At 43.7% G+C, this 15918-nt stretch overlaps 1 protein-coding gene across 2 annotated transcripts in view; it reads right to left on the bottom strand.

The window, feature by feature from the left end:
- Positions 1–15918, bottom strand: part of PHF2 (PHD finger protein 2) — an 81714-nt gene that overhangs the window by 38692 nt on the left and 27104 nt on the right. The gene's annotated exons all lie outside the window — the stretch shown is intronic.

Raw genomic sequence — 15918 nt, 5'->3', positions numbered from 1 at the left:
GCTCCGTACACACAGGAGCATTCAGCCCTCCTGCACGTTGCTGGCGATGAGCACAGGAAGAGCAGAATTCATAGGCAACAGGTAACAGGTTTTGTAGATAACAAAATACACCGTGACCCTCTGCCTTTAACAAAGGTGGGTTTGAAACCACTTTGGATTGAAGTCACACAGTGATGCACAACTGTAAAGATCGGGATTACAAGCCACAGATCTTGCTTTTGAAAAACAGCATCCACAAAAACCCCACCAAGCTGGAAAAAGACAAAGAGGGTGAGATATGGAAATAAATCTTTTCTGTACCCATTGTAAATGTTTTGTCAAAGCAAGATTCTGCCAGAAACCTTTGCGGACATTCATCCTGTTGCAGCCACCACTGCAAGTATGGGACCCAGCCCTAACCAAACCAAAGAGCAAAGGTGGGAGCAACCAAACTGGAGAAATTCTTGTTTCTGTGAGTGCAGCCTGCAAACAGAGCAGCAGCACTGCTGGTAAACACTAACCTATTTCTGAATCACGTAAAAGCAATCACAGATTTGGCTCATGTTTTTTGTAATAAACGGTTACTTGAAAATACACAAAATCATCAGGTCTCCTGCCTTCCTGCCCAAGGAGTTGGGCAGACAGCACGGAAAACTGAAGACTGAGTTTGCAGACAGGAAAAAATCATCACAACAACACAGCCCTTGGAGTCAAGTACATACAGGCAGTGAAATTCCAGATTAAGCACTAGGAAATTTAAACAAACCCTGGCAGATTAGAACAGGCGTAACAGAATGTGGGGGATTCCTCTACCCATAAAGCTGCATCAGCTGCTTATGTCACTGGATTCAGCTTGTCAAGCTTAGTAAAGGTATGGATTAGGCTCTGTACAAGGGCTTGAAAAGTCTATATTTAGCTTAAACTAAGCAGATGAGACCCTCGGGCACTGCATGGATCACTACAAAGGAGGTATGAAAAGCTCTGCAATGGGCAAAGGCTCCAGTGTGGTGGGAGCTATTGTTCTGAGAGCAAGTACAAATATTTAGCTAGAACAAAATGAAAGAGTAAAAATAACTGTCCTCAGACTCGAGTGGTCCTCTAAAGATGCAGTCAACTTTTCCAGCTACAACACAGCTTTTGAACGTTTGGCCATTTACAGCTGCTCACAGCCAGAAACTGCTAACTTTACTGAACCTGAAGCTCAAGCACAAACATCCCAAGCAATCCAGGCTATCGAAATGCCTCATACGATCTTTAAGTATGAACCAATTTCTTGTCTCAAGGAATACTGCTTGCCTTGCCAGTTGCTTCCACCGGCAGAACTGCCATGTGAATATAGGCACAAAAATAGAATTCCCATAGTTAAAGACAGACCCTAAAGAACACTCTTGTTAGCAGAGCGAGAGACTTTGCTGGGCTGCTGTCAGTTCCACTGCAGTGACCTGTCCTCAAGCCTGAGAGCACGTTTGCACCTTGAAGGTGAAGCATGAGGAGCATGCCACCCTCAGGCAGAAGCCAGCAGGGTCCTGGAGAAGTGTCCTCTGTAACTCACGTGTGCATTTGTTCCTCAAGAGGACCAGTGGAAAATATAATAAAATCAAAACATCTCTGAAGGTGAAGAAAGCCATTTCATGAACCTCGGCAGAATGGCACTGTCCATTCCCTCAAGCCCTGCCTCCACCCACAAACTTTAGCACAAAAGGTGCATTGTATTTTACAACTATTTTTTCGTGAGAATGCTCCACTTCGGTCCCTCCAATTTCTTTTTTTTTTTTTCTCTCCCCAGTTCTATTTGCCTGAGAGAAATACAAACATAAAAAAAGGCTGGAGTCAAACATTTGACCCCCTACAGTGATCAAACGGGCTTGGAGTCAGACAATGCAGGATCCCACGCAGCGTGCTGGGGAGCAGCCTCCAGCAACAGCCCCTGCTGCACTGATTCGCAAATTAATCTGTCAATACAAACCCTGGATGCGCTGCCATCAGCGGCAAGGAACTGGAAAAGCTCTCAATAGCATTTCTGTGCAGTTATTCAGATCTGCCAATGAGGTAAAAGTGGGCATAAGAGGTTCAGAAAGGGAAAACTGCAAATGTGGCGTTGAGGCAGAGCTCACAAAAGCACAGCCTGAGCTGGAAATAGGTGTAGGGAGCGGAGTGCCGGGACAGCATGGCGTGTGGGCATGGCTGCCATCCTGCATGCAGTCCGTGGAGCTGGAGGGGAGAAGACAGCAGCTCCTGCAATGGGAGGGCAGGCAGGGAGCAGGGAGCACGCAGCAGGAGGCAGGGCTGAGGGCCTTGGGAACGACAGCGGGAGCAGAGTTCGAGTCATTTGTATCAACAGGCCAAGAATCAGTTTCAAAAAGCCTGTAAACACCCCAAAATTGTGCTGACATCCTAGTAAGATCCCGTTCTGCTGCAAGAACTGACAAACCATGTAGCATTGCATTTATACAGCTCAGCATTGTGTCCAGGTCTGAGACCCTCACCTCAGGAAAGATATGGATCTTCTGGACAGGGTCCAGAGAGGGTCATGGAGATGCTCAGAGGGCTGGAGCACATCTCCTGGGAAGACAGGCTGAAGGAGCTGGGCTTGTTCAGACTGGAGAAGAGAAGGCAGCCTTCCAATACTTAAAGAGAGATTACAAACAGGAGGGAAATCAACTTTCCAGATGGGTAGATAGTGATAGGACAAGGGGAAATGGCTTTAAACTGAAGGAGAGGAGATTTAGATTGGAGGTCAGGTAGAAGTTATTCACAGAGAGGACGGTGATGTGCTGAACAGACAGCCCAGAGAGCTGTGGGTGCCCTGTCCCTGGAGGCTCAAGGCCAGGTTGGATGTAGACCTGGGCAGCCTCGTCTGGTACTTGGCTGGCACCTCTATCCATGGAAGGGTTGGAACCCGATCTTTAAGGCCCCTTCCAACCCAAGCCATTCTGTGATCCTCTCTCCAGTGGAGCATTTTACAGACCTTCCTGACAACTTGCAGAGTGAGCGCTATCTCTTGCCACCATACTGCAATTTGGAAGCTTTGCCAAAACAAACACATTCTTCTTGGGGAAAGCATCAGGTTCCCGAAGCATATTTGAAGGAGAAAACTTCTAATTGGTGAAGGTTAATGAAGGAAAACCTTTCCCAGATGTCCTGCAGAGTCTCATTACCCAGGACACTGGCACTAACACGCACACCCAATGGGAGGCACGATGCAGGGAGCAGCTCCCACCCGCTGCTCCCCAGGCAGAGAACCTCCACTGCTCTGCTGAAGTACAGTAAGGATGGAAGAAGAGGTTAATTATTGCGTATCCAAGAGTATCTTGTTGGGATGATATAAAGCAACTTAGTAGTTGACTTCAAAATGTTATTAAAATTATTTAATTCATGTTGAAGCAGTGTAAAATTCATTTGATAATCAGATAAAAGTGAAGCACTATTACTACAACTGCATTTTAATTTTAACAAGTAATAATGAAATGTAAAGCCTTTGATATGGTAGCCGTTTAAACCTGTATATCACACTTCACAGCAATTTAAGTGAGAAATAGCACAAACAGAAGCATCTGCAATCAGAAGTTAGAAATTATATTTTTATTAGAATCTTTGCACCTTGCCACTTAAAGATAAAATTGCCTGTGCTCACCATGAAGAGGGACTCAGATTTCAGTGTTCTGACAAAGCTGATGACTTTCTTAGTCAGGCAACAATAATAAAAGGTGGATACACATGAATTTTCATGGCATGAATGTCTACGATGGCCTTCATTTGTAGGCTTCAATGAGATGACATATAAGTAATTTTTGACCCATTTAATTAATGGGTTAAAATTATTCCATTCTACAATGATCATGTAATAACCATTATATTAATATTAATTATTATTTAGTTATTATATTAATTATATTTAATATATATTATTAATTATTATTATTATTATTATATCAATATATTATTAATATATATATAATATTTATATATAATATTAATTATTATTTAGTTATTATATTAATAATAACCATATATATTAGAAGACAAGTAGAGAAAAATATCAAAAATAATCAACAAAAGGTAACTTGGTGGGAAAGAACATAAAATCTAGTGATACCTAAAGAAAACTTCTGAATACAAACCAGCCATGCATTTACCTGTTCCCAATGAGCACCAGTCATGGCACAAACTGCAAAGCAACACGAAATGAATGGCGTTTGCACAGAGGTTTCTAAGAAGTGCTGCAGGATGGCACAGCTGGGAGCTGGGGCAGCCCCTGGGTTGCAGTCAGCTATGCCGTGCTGCAGCCATTCAGTCCCAGTCCCACTTCATCCCCAGCCACAGCCCCAGGTGCTGGAGCAAGGAAAAGTGACCCCATCCCTACATACAGGCCCATGCAGCAGCACTGCAGATGTAACCTGTTAGCTTTCATTTCGTGTCATTTATCTGCTTCTTGCTGCAGAGCAGAGTGTAAGAAACTCTGCTAGAGCATTACACGTTCTTCACAAAGCAGACCTTAAAATACGTTCTCTTTATCTACATGGGAGGCCAGCACAATCGGACCTTTTACAGATAAAGAATCTGTCACAAGCAGGACTGAGGAGATTTGCTGAGGTTTCCCAGCAGGATCTGAGCACAGAACAAGTCTTCAGAGCTCACTGCTGGGTACAGCAGTGTCTGCCACATCTCCAGCCAAATGCACTGTTCAGGATTTGTAACCACCAAACAGAACGCTGGAGTACGTATTTAGTTTAACTTCCATCTCCATCCTTTGCCACTTCACTAGATGCACGCTGAAAACTTAAGAATGTTAACACTGGTAAAAAACGACACTTCAATCCTTATTTCACACAACCATGTATCTGCTTCTCCTTCTCTCCCAAAATCAGTCCAAACCCAAATCACTTTCATCACCTGCCACAAACCTGGAAGGGCACCACATGGATGAGTAAGTCCTTCATGCTTCAGCAGCAGCTTTCATCTAGCTACTTCATGAACACGACTCCAGACACACAGGAACATGTTGCACGCCATGTGCACACAACCTTTGAAGCATGAGGGCTCAACAGGACAAAGTGTAGGGCAACCTCTGCCTCATGCTTGCAGGGCAGCACAGTGCTTCCCTCTGCTACAATGCATGTGCTCTGTGTCGTGAGCACAGCCCCATGTGAGGGTACCTGGACTTCAGAACACCGGACACTGACCCACACCTACTGCAGAAAGGCTGTGGTGCCTGACAGCCCGTTAGCAACTTTCTCTTTTGTGCTAAACAGCAAATGACCAAAGCCACCTGGAGACCTAGGAATACAGTTGTCCTCCCCCTCAGCACTTCCTTGCCTCATCTGACAAGAACAGCAGAGGGTTCCTGCACAGGGTAAGGCACAGTGATGCCTAATGAGACTGTGGGGTGACTGCCACTGCAGGCTGCTGAGAACAGCTTAAGCAAAGTCCTCTCAAGATTGGTTCACAGTAGCAGTACCTTTGGGTAGGGAGTACAAGCAAGAAACTCCCATATCCCTTTAGATTTAAGAAAGGACTATAAATACTGGAAAATGGTGCTTGATCTCATGCTCCTCCTTCTCTTCTCTCAGAAGCTGGAGACAGTATTAATATGTGATGCAAGAGGGAACTGTGCTGATGGACCCAGATCTCAGCACACAGGGCCTGAGCCTGGGAACAGGCAGCAGGGTGCTCAGGGCCAGGCACAGGCAGCCTCAGCATGTGAGGACAAAGCACCAGAGCCCAGGTGGGGCAGCTGTCAAAGACCAAAAGAGGCATTCATGGCATTGTTATTGGTCATAAAAGTGGTAATTAATAATTAACCTGACCTCATCCTCAACCCTTAACAACAGGGTATCTACCGGTATAACTTCTTGACATGTAATTTAATCACGTTACACAATAATGCTCTTCTTTAACAATAAGATGCCATTTACAGGAAAGAGGACCATCCAGTTTCAGAAGCCTCCGCCATCCAAAAAGAAGCATAGGTACTGCAGGAAAATCAGGACTTGTCAGCAGTGGAAAGAACCACACTTCACATTTTAATGGATATCTTGGGCTTACATCTCATTTGATCACATGTTTATTACTCATTTTCACCTAACAAAGCAGTTTCAACTGCCCCCAAAATGAAACAGTCACTTGGTCACACAGCAGTTATCAGATGGGCCAGTGCTGTGACAGAGATTTGTTGTGTCCACATCAGAGCATCCAGAACTGCAACATATAACATCTCTAGCATCCACAATATTATATATTAAAAAAAAAAAAAATCAAGAAAAGGAAAAGAAACAAGCAGTTCCAAGGGGGAGCGAATCTGGTGGAACAGGCTGTTCTTTGGATTTCAGTCTCACGTTGCTCTCCTGGTGGCTGTGTTACTGGGTAAACTCCGAGCAGGGCTCTCTCATGTATGCTCTCCTCTGTCTGATAAGCAAACAGACAAGTCCTTCACTAAATAGAACGATCTGTCTCATCTAATCAGCTACTTATTTTTACAGAACATACAGGATTTTTTGAGACCTCAAGCCTGCTGTCAGATGTGGTTAAAGCTAAGCAATGGGTTGAAAAATCACTCTGGAGAACAGAAGGATACACTCCTAAGTGCTACTCCACTAAAAAACCCAGATGCAAGCAGTGTTAGGAGAAAAACAACGTATGCTGGCTTAGGCACAACTGCAAGCGTCCAATACAAGGGTCTTGTTGAATAAGGGCCTAACTGAGAGGTGATCCTGCCTCGACCGGGCAGCCAGAGCCCTAAATTGGGAGGAAGTTGGGGATTCACTCTGGGGCACGCCTGGAGCCACCAGCAGGCTGTCCTGTACAGCAGGACCTACAGACGGCAGCACTGAAGTAGCAGGGTGCTGCTGTACAACACAGCAATATACGTTCTACTTGTTGTTGTGACTCTCTTTAATCCCAAGTAAATTGCATAACTTCTTTGACTCAGTTTCTCCACTTATAAAACAGTATTATTAATAAATGCCTGATAACCTCAAAGGCTAGTACAGTATAATTAACAAACGTGCTCAGTGCTTTGAAGATGGGAATCTCTGTGCAAGCGCTCAGATGTGCGACCCACACACAAATCTTTTGCAGGGCCATGAGGCCCCCCCTCAGACCTGCTCTAATTTGGGCTGAACAAACCCAGGGACCTCAGCCACTCCTCATACACCTTGTCCTACAGACCCTTCACTGTCTTCGTAGTCCTCCTTTGGATGCTCTCTAATAGTTTTATGCCCTTCTTTTATTGTGGAATTACCCTTTACCAGTTTTCACAGATCCACATATTTTCAAACTACTTTGTTAAGCTGACGCTTTCCTTTTGGTTTCCACAGGTCTGCACCCATGGGTGGCTGCTGCCAAGACTCACAGGGACTGGACAGGGTGTGTGTTTTGCTTGGCAATGAAACCAATTTCAAAGCAAACATAGAATGTAGGTGAAGTAGGAAGAACCAACCTCCTTTGGCTTATAAAAATCTCCAAGACAGTTCCACAAAATTTTGTAATGTTCAAACTGAAAGAGCTTAGGGGAAAAAAAAAAAAAACAAAAAAACAAAAACAGGTAAGATTGGGACACTGGAACAGGCTGCCCAAGGAAATGCTGGAGTCACTGCCCCAGAGGTACTCAAGAAAAGCACAGATGTGGTACTTAGGGACATGGCTCAGTGGGCAATGCTGATGGTAGGTGGATGGGTGGACAAGATGATCTTAGAGGTCATTTCCAATATCAGTGATTCTAGGATTCTATGGTGAGGGCACAACAATCAGAAGGGACAGGGTTTTTTTCTCATAGAGTCTAAAGGAGTGCAAACTATGCATGAGCAACATTCAGCTGGGCCTTAGAGAGGAAATAATCCATACAAATACTGCCATTAGGCTACAAACAAGTGCATGCAGCATGCACTGGGAATACTGTACTAACACAGTACCTGTGTTCTAATCACTCCAACAATATCCAAGCTTCTGAGTAGCTGCTATACCCATTACAGCCACAAAATCATTTGACTACTTGGGAACATGGCATTAAGAAAAGCCAACAGCAAATGCTAAAAGATGTTTTATTCCAGCAAAGAGGCACAACAAATCTGCGTTGCCATGAAGCACATGGACCATGAAAGTGTGCCATGCTGCATTCCCCTGGCCAGGAGGGCTGGGGCACAGGCATTGGCTGGGAAAGGTATCTGGGTCTGTCTGGCCTTCCCTCAGAGTTCTGTTGAGGAAAAGGGCATGAACTGAAGTCAAGAGGGACCCCACGTAATGCTCTCCTTCTTGTGAAACGTGGTTCTCCACTGCTTTGAAAGCAGTTGTACAATCCCTCCAAGCATGGAAAGAGGGGAGAATGCTATCGCAGGGACACGGCAGTGAGATACCTCCATTTGCCCTTTGTTATTTGGACGTTGTTTTGGGAGGAGGGGTGTTGCCTGCTCCTTACAAAGTTTGCAGTTGTATTGAAAATAAGGTGCTGGCTCTCTTACGTTTTAGAAAGAGGAACAGACTGCATCTGCTCCTTACGATTCAGTAATGGAAACAGAATTGAACTACACTGAGAAGCTGCTCTCACTGCTTCTCCCCTGTACCTCAGCCAGTTGTACAAGTTTTGCTGTCTTGGATAAACTTTGCTCTTTGGTTGACTGACCACATTTTGCAATTCTATTTTCAAACTTGTTTGCAGTTGTGGTATGCAGCAGGGAATTAGCTCTTTGGCAGAAAGCATGGATTACTTGACCTCTACAAAACTTCGTAAAAACGAGTGAAATCAGGACCTCCCTGAAAAACAAATGTTACAGCCAACTAAGCCAGCTGCAGAGCATGGTTTTAATTGCAAGTGGCTGAGGGACTTCATGGACTTAGTGGCTATTGCAGGTGCTCTCTTAGATAAGTGAGAAATCTGCCCTATTTCTGGTGTGTGAAAACATTATCTCTGCAGTACATAGGCATTAAGGCATACATCTATTTGTTTATCACAGACACTGCAGAAGAAGTCTAAGCACAAGTATCTCGGACCCCAGTGATGCAAGAGACCAGGGCTTGCTGCTCTGGTTGGTCTGCTGACCTCTGCAGAGCAAACATCACAACTAGAGTTTTTAAAACAGATTGAACTTTTTTTTCCCCCTAGAAGGAGCACCTGGAATTGCAAGGAAAGCCGAAACAAAAGTAAGTACAGGAACAAAATGCAGACATTGAGAACTTAAATTACATTCAGAGAATCGCAGATTTTATGCAATCAGCAATATCCAGATTGTTCACGCCTGAGTCATAAAACAAGTTTTAAAGCATGAAAAGCAAATCATGTTCAGTAGCTGAGGCTATTATTATAGGATACTTTTCTCTGAGGTGTAATAGTTTCATCTCTATTACGCTGAATGCTGTTAATGATAATCTGTCCTCGGTCGCTATTTTTGTTAGCAGGTTATTTGTTGTGGATAAGACTTCCTGTTTTTCTGAACGCTTCCTATCTGATCCACTCACTGAAGTCCCCAGTGATATCTGTAATCTCAAGGCATTACAAAGGAAAGAAAAGTTTCTGCAGAGAGTTACTATTTTTACATGGCTGCATTGCTGCTATTCATAGCCACAAAATGTTAAACTGCTGCAGCAGTTCAGATGCAGAAAACCCATTTTCAGCCTCTTCTTACATTCAAAATGCTTTCAGAGAGATTCTTACAAATTTATGGTAAGAAAATTAGCCCTTAAAATGTACTGCATGCTGTACCACTACTTCACCATAGAAAGAAGAACATTAGAAGGAAAACTATGTTTCTCCCCAAAATAGATAATAAAAAATTAAAAAAAAAAATAAAATAAAAAATAAAAATAAAAAGGAAAAAGGGTTTGGGTCTTGAATCAAACAGCTGAGTGAATCTGAGATATGCTTTCTAAAAAGCATTTCAGAAGCCACTTGGAAGCCTACATCTGATTTCAGAGTGTGGTATTCACACCCAGAAGCCTCTGATCTGTATGTTAGCGACTACATGAAATTATTAGTGAACAAAACACACAACATGCTCAATTCTTTCTAAACTACTGGCCTCAGCTATCAGGAGAGAAAGGGAGTTCTGCAACACAGCCAACAGACCGCATGAAAACCAATAGCTTTCCTTCTCTCGCCCCATTTCTGGCATCTCAGACCTGTGAACAGCCGCTCCTGGCTTTGTGAGCAGCAAGGAAGGCCAGGGGAGCCCCCTGTTATCCCAGTGCCAGCTGCAAACACCCCAGCAAAGACCACCGCAGAACAAGAAAGCCCTGGGCTGTTCTCCCAACATGGGACACGCTACGTGAAGCCCACGGCTGGTTCTTGGCACAGGGTGGTGCCAGCCATGGGAGGAAGCCTGGTAGTTCCCAACCTGGGGCACTTTCTCCATTTCACATTCTATAAATAGTTTCTACAGCTTTGCCTCATGAACGCTTCCCAGCAAACGCCTGACTGCAGCACAAAACAATCCCTCCAACATCTCCATTTCACCCAAGAGAGACAATTCCAGGCTCTCTAGCTTTTTATAAAACCCTTTTAAGAGCTCAGTTCTCTTTCTCACAAGCAGCTCACCTTCCTCTAAAATGTGTGGTTATGAATGGAGTGAAATAGCAGCGATGTGTTCTGGCCATAACAAGGTCCCCAGATGACGTGTTTTCTGACATCATCCCATCACTGCAGGGCTCAATCAGCCCGACAGCCCATGCTGCTGTTCCCAGGACACGGGCACCACTCCACAAACAACAACTACTCACCTCATCTACCGCGTGTGGGTCAAGAGCCAGGTGCCTTATAAAGCAGCACAGGTTTGGCTTCATTTTTTCTTTTCTTTGACTGTGCGTTTGGATTCAAACTATGAGCCAAATTCTGGGTCCTGTTCTCGTCTTTCTGAGCTGCTCCTGGGGCACAAAGGGCTGAGAAGTTGCCTTAATTGCTCAGCTGAGAATTAAGCCAGCACAGGGAACACCTCAGTGCCACAGAACCAGCCTGTGCGATCTAATTTCACATCAAGTAACAGAAGTTCTCAATAATATATCAAACAACTAATTTAATTTTCTTCTCTTAAGAAAAATGTAACGCGCCCAGTCAGAGTAACACAGAGTCATGATCTTTACATATTTAATGTATAGAAGGAGGTCTGGAATCACAATATGCTGTTACAAAAACATTTTTTATCTCTTAATATCATGCTTTGCTAACATAATTGCTTAAAAATGGCTTCCCAACCTTTGCCGTTACGCGGAGTCCTGAATATTTTCCTGATGTCAAATGCAGAGCAAACACCTACCAACATCAGATTTGTTTTTCTTAGATCAAAAATCTGTTAAAGACGGACAACGATTTCAACACAGTTCTTGCCTTATGCTGAATTAGAAGCTTCTTTCTGACAACTGGAGAAACTACAAAAGATACAAACAGTCTAGTTTTTGGCCAACCAGTCCTCTAAGAAAGCAGGGGCAACTCAAAAGCTACTTTATATTAAAAGAGCTATCAGTGGTTCCAGTAACACTGGTGCACTTGTTAAAGCACAAGCACAGCTGTAAATGGAGTTAACAGTGCCTGATTTTTAAACTTAGCAACTACTCAGTCTGGGTATTCACAGTGGTACCAACATGAAGACTTGATAGTTGTAGAATAAAATGTATCAGTCTAAACAAATACTTAGCAATTATCAATGATCTGTCACATTTGCATTTAACGTGCTAATACCATATTCACCCCTAACAAAAGATCCAGATTCAGAACTTTACTGTACTAGTTTTATTTCAGAATGTTTTTTTCTGGTGCACCCAAGGCATTACTGCAGCAGCTGTTTGGGATTTGAACACAGGTCAACATGCAGTCCCCACCTCCTTTCTGGCCCTGCTATTTCCCCTTTGCATGCCAAATTCCTTCTCATTGCAGGAGCCAGCCAACACCGCTGTTCTCACCCAGCAATCATGAAGGCCTCCAGGAAGATCTGAGAGTATTTTACAAACATCAACTTGCATAAGAATCCAACTTACAGAGTGGTTCTGCATTTAAACCTCCACTGTGCTTAGGAGCCACAAACCTTTCCGTGATGTGTTCATTGTCAGAGAAACTCATGAAAAAAAGTGATTCTAGATTTATGTTAGAGACTATCCCCAGAAAAGCCATTTTTAACTTGTACACAAGAGCCTTTGCACAACACAGATCTAAAACATTAGCCTATGCCTAAGAATTGTACAATCACAACCCATACACACACGCACAGACGTTACGACTTGTATCTTATGACGAAGTTATCAGCTGAAGTTACCTGGAGGCCTTCCTGACCTCCTCTGTGAAAGCCAGATTTCAAGACAAGAGTTTCAACTCTTGCTTCTCTGTAGGGGCTGGAATAAAATAAAGCTTTCAGGGCATGCTCACAGGACACGGTGCAGCCCATTAAAAAGCTAGAACAACACAGCTCCATCAGCAAATGCTCTGCCCGGGAATGTAATCTCCTGTGTAGGACTGGTTACACCAGGGCCCAACTGCCATAATGCTCCAGATCCCAACAGGTGGAACGGCCAGCTGCACCCAAAGTAAGCATGCACATCCTGCCCAGAGAAGAAGGGGGAAACCACAGTCTGCTTATCTCTTCAGTAAAAGTGCACCTGGCACTTTTGCAGCCGTGCTGCTTCCATTTAGCCGAGCTAACACAAGTGGCCTCAAGCAGCAGCACTTGGCACCACGCTCAGGGCTGGTGCTTGGCAGCAGCACCCTGCAAGCCATAATTAGCTCAGCTAGCCTCATGCAAGCTCAGACCTGCAATTCTGTTCCCTCCAGGAGCAATGACAAACTGTAAGCACTGTCCAAATAACCTCTTGTAAGCAAGTGGTATCTATTTGAAATAAACCTCCCTCAACACTGACTGCATGCTTGAGTTTCTCCTAACTATTCCTGCCCTATGCTAGTAAGAGCATGAGTCTCCAAGAATCTTTCTCCTTGGGTAATTTGAAATCTACATCCTTTCTGTTCTTCAGGAATTTCAATGAGTTTAAAGTTATTTTAATCTCTAAGACCTCAGCTGCAAACTATGGCCTGAAGAAGGACTTTTCAAGCAAACACTTTGTCTCTTATTTTTCCAAGGGTGCACTGGGACACACCAAGCTGTCCTGGGTTACTCTTCCACAGCCTCCTCCGAAGGTACGTCAGTACAGGTTTGAAAAATACTGATAATCCAATTCTGACTGCAGACCAGATGAACTGAAGTCATTCCTGAGGGTCCAGGATCAGAAAAACCCCAGTTTTTCCATCAAGAAAGAAAAAAAAAAAAAAGCCATAGTATTTTAAGGGTAGATGCTCATGTGAGATAAATCTAACCAGCGATGTAACGACTGTGGATGCCCCTCCAATCTTTGTCATGAGCAACAGGAAAGGCCATCTTTAAATACAAAGCTCAATGTCTTGTCACAAGTGTCTCCATGCTCATTTCAACATGCCAACAGCCCACTAACTATCGCTTTTTCTCTGAAAAACATTATCTGCAAAAAAAAAAAAAAAAAAAAAAGTTCACCAGTAGATAATTTTTGCCACACAGCTTATGTCGACCTAAAGTCCTAACTTTGAATTCAGGTTACTTTCCCAATGCAACCTCTTCAAAACTAAGAATGGCAGTAAGGACCAGGGTCCCAGCTTTTGCTGGGATGTTATTCCCTGCCACTGAATACCTGTGCAGTTTCTTAGTTTTCTACTGGAGGAGAAGCTAAGAAGCAGAGAGATACAATCCTGCTTTTTTTTCTATAAATGCAACAATAAGTAGGTCATGAGCCAAGCAGAGACGTAATCTCTCTCTTTTGCTTTAAGCAAAACATGTAAATTTAAAAAAACGAATCAGGACCAAGGAGACATGAAGTCCACGTAGAAGACAAAATATTATCATAAATAAACCGTGAAATATCTTTCTTGTACCTGAGCGTTCCCTCATTCAGTAATGTAAACAGGGATTCGTATTAGGACTCTGAGACGAGCATTTCCTATTGTGCTCCATTTTCTGGAGGCTGACACCTGTGTCATGGTGCCATAGAAACAATGTATTTGCAATCACCAGGAAGGAGATGTTAACATGCCTAGCAAAATGTGAATTCACATGCACACAAAAAAACTAATCATCTAAGTCAATTTCTGCTGTTAGAATGCATCCTCTCCTGTACGTGTGGGAGCTCAATTTGGGTCCACTTATGTCTTATTAATAAGAGACACCTAAATACGAATAATGAAATAAAACAAAGAAAACGCCTGAACTGAAACAATTTAAAAGCATGCTAGAAATTGGAAGGCTGCTTTTGAAATATAGACAGATCTAGCCCAAGCCTTCTCATGACTGAATTCCACATCAAATGTCTTTTTGCTGGGTTTCAGAGGAAGTTTTGCCTTACAGTCCTTTTTTGCCATATAAATATTCAGAACAACCTTCCCCTTCAGTTTACTTCCTGACTGGGTTGCATCGAAAATATTTTATTTTTTTCTTTTTAGAATCGACTTTAAGTTTCCAGGATAAAATGCCGTAAACTTGAATCCTCTGAACTCAATAGCAGAATTTATCAAATTTAAGGGAAGGGAACCTGCTCCTTCAGAACGCAGACATTAAATCACTTCTCTCTCCACCAGCTGAGACACGGTTACCTCTATACTTACGTAGACCTACACAGAAAGACACAAATAACGTTTTTCCTACACTACAGTTTCAACCCTAAATATACCCTATGAAGTCCACCAGAGAATTACTGCTGACTTGATCTGGGAGATGCTTGGAACCTACAGAATTTAATGCAATGTAGAAGGCTAAGATTATATATTTAGATGACAGGCATTAAACTGTTTGCTGTGACTCATCTAGAGACAGCTCCAACACATACTCATTCCAATATTTACTCAGTTGAACTGCTGACAAGACTTACAGGCAAAAGATACACAAGTAATTGATGAACCTTTCATTTTTAGTCAACGAGATTGTAAATATTAATAACACAATTGCTCATCTCCTACGGGTCTGTGTGAGCAGAGAAGGCAGGGCCTTTCAGGGGCAAAGAAACCCAAACAAATACAAAGACTTCTGCCATGTTGTCTGCGCCAGAGGATTTAAAATACCACCTAATCCCTAAGGAGGTCTGCCACTGCAAACGGGAAATTTTCCACCATCTCTATCAGTAGCCAGTCTGTAAACCAAGACACAGGAAAGCAAACAAACCAAAAACGCCCCAGCGTAGTTAAAAACGCCGCAGAGGGAAGCAATGCAATAGGCCCTGTGTGAGAGAGGCAACTGCTGCCACACAGCCCTGGGGAGGGGAGGCTGAAGGGGCCCTAAATGCCGACAAAATGGCGTCAGTGACATCACAGCACACAACCCTGCCTCCAATGGCCCTTGTGTAACCCTCTGTGGCGCACACAGCCACATCTGCTGCAGCACGGTGCCAGGGCAGGCTCCCATCTTCCCACTGACAGCAAATCCAGAATAAAGAGACAGCTGTGCTGTGCTAGCCCAGTTCTGTCAGTTGGACCTGTTTAAAATCAGTTTAGCCCTAAACATTAAAAGAAAACCCTGATGATTAACTTACCAAGTTTCTAATTGAAAGTAAATTCTGTATGAGGCGACACCACAAAAAGCCCATGCTCACCACACTACTGGGAGAAGAAACTGGTGCTGCAGATGTGCAACTGCTGAGAGCTGCCCAAGAGCCCTGCAGGAGGGAAAGGCTCTGAACCTTCATGCTGTTGGAACTGCCTCGGCATCTGTGCATTCCCTTACAAAACCTGGGAGGAGATGGCAATGTGGGGAGAATCACAGAATGGCTTAGGTTGGAAGGGACCTGGACAATCATCTAGTTCTATCCCCCCCTTGGAAGGGACCTTGACAATCATCTAGTTCTACCCCCCCTTGGAAGGGACCTTGACAATCATCTAGTTCTACCCCCCCTTGGAAGGGACCTTGACAATCATCTAGTTCTACCCCCCTTGGAAGGGACCTTGACAATCATCTA

Source organism: Lagopus leucura, unplaced genomic scaffold (genome assembly GCF_019238085.1).
Source record: "Lagopus leucura isolate 7727_CA_CO unplaced genomic scaffold, USGS_WTPT01 Super-Scaffold_100026, whole genome shotgun sequence".
Taxonomy (NCBI): Eukaryota; Metazoa; Chordata; class Aves; order Galliformes; family Phasianidae; genus Lagopus; species Lagopus leucura.
The sequence above is the reverse complement of the archived record's forward strand: the minus strand, read 5'-3'. Positions and strand labels throughout refer to the sequence as shown.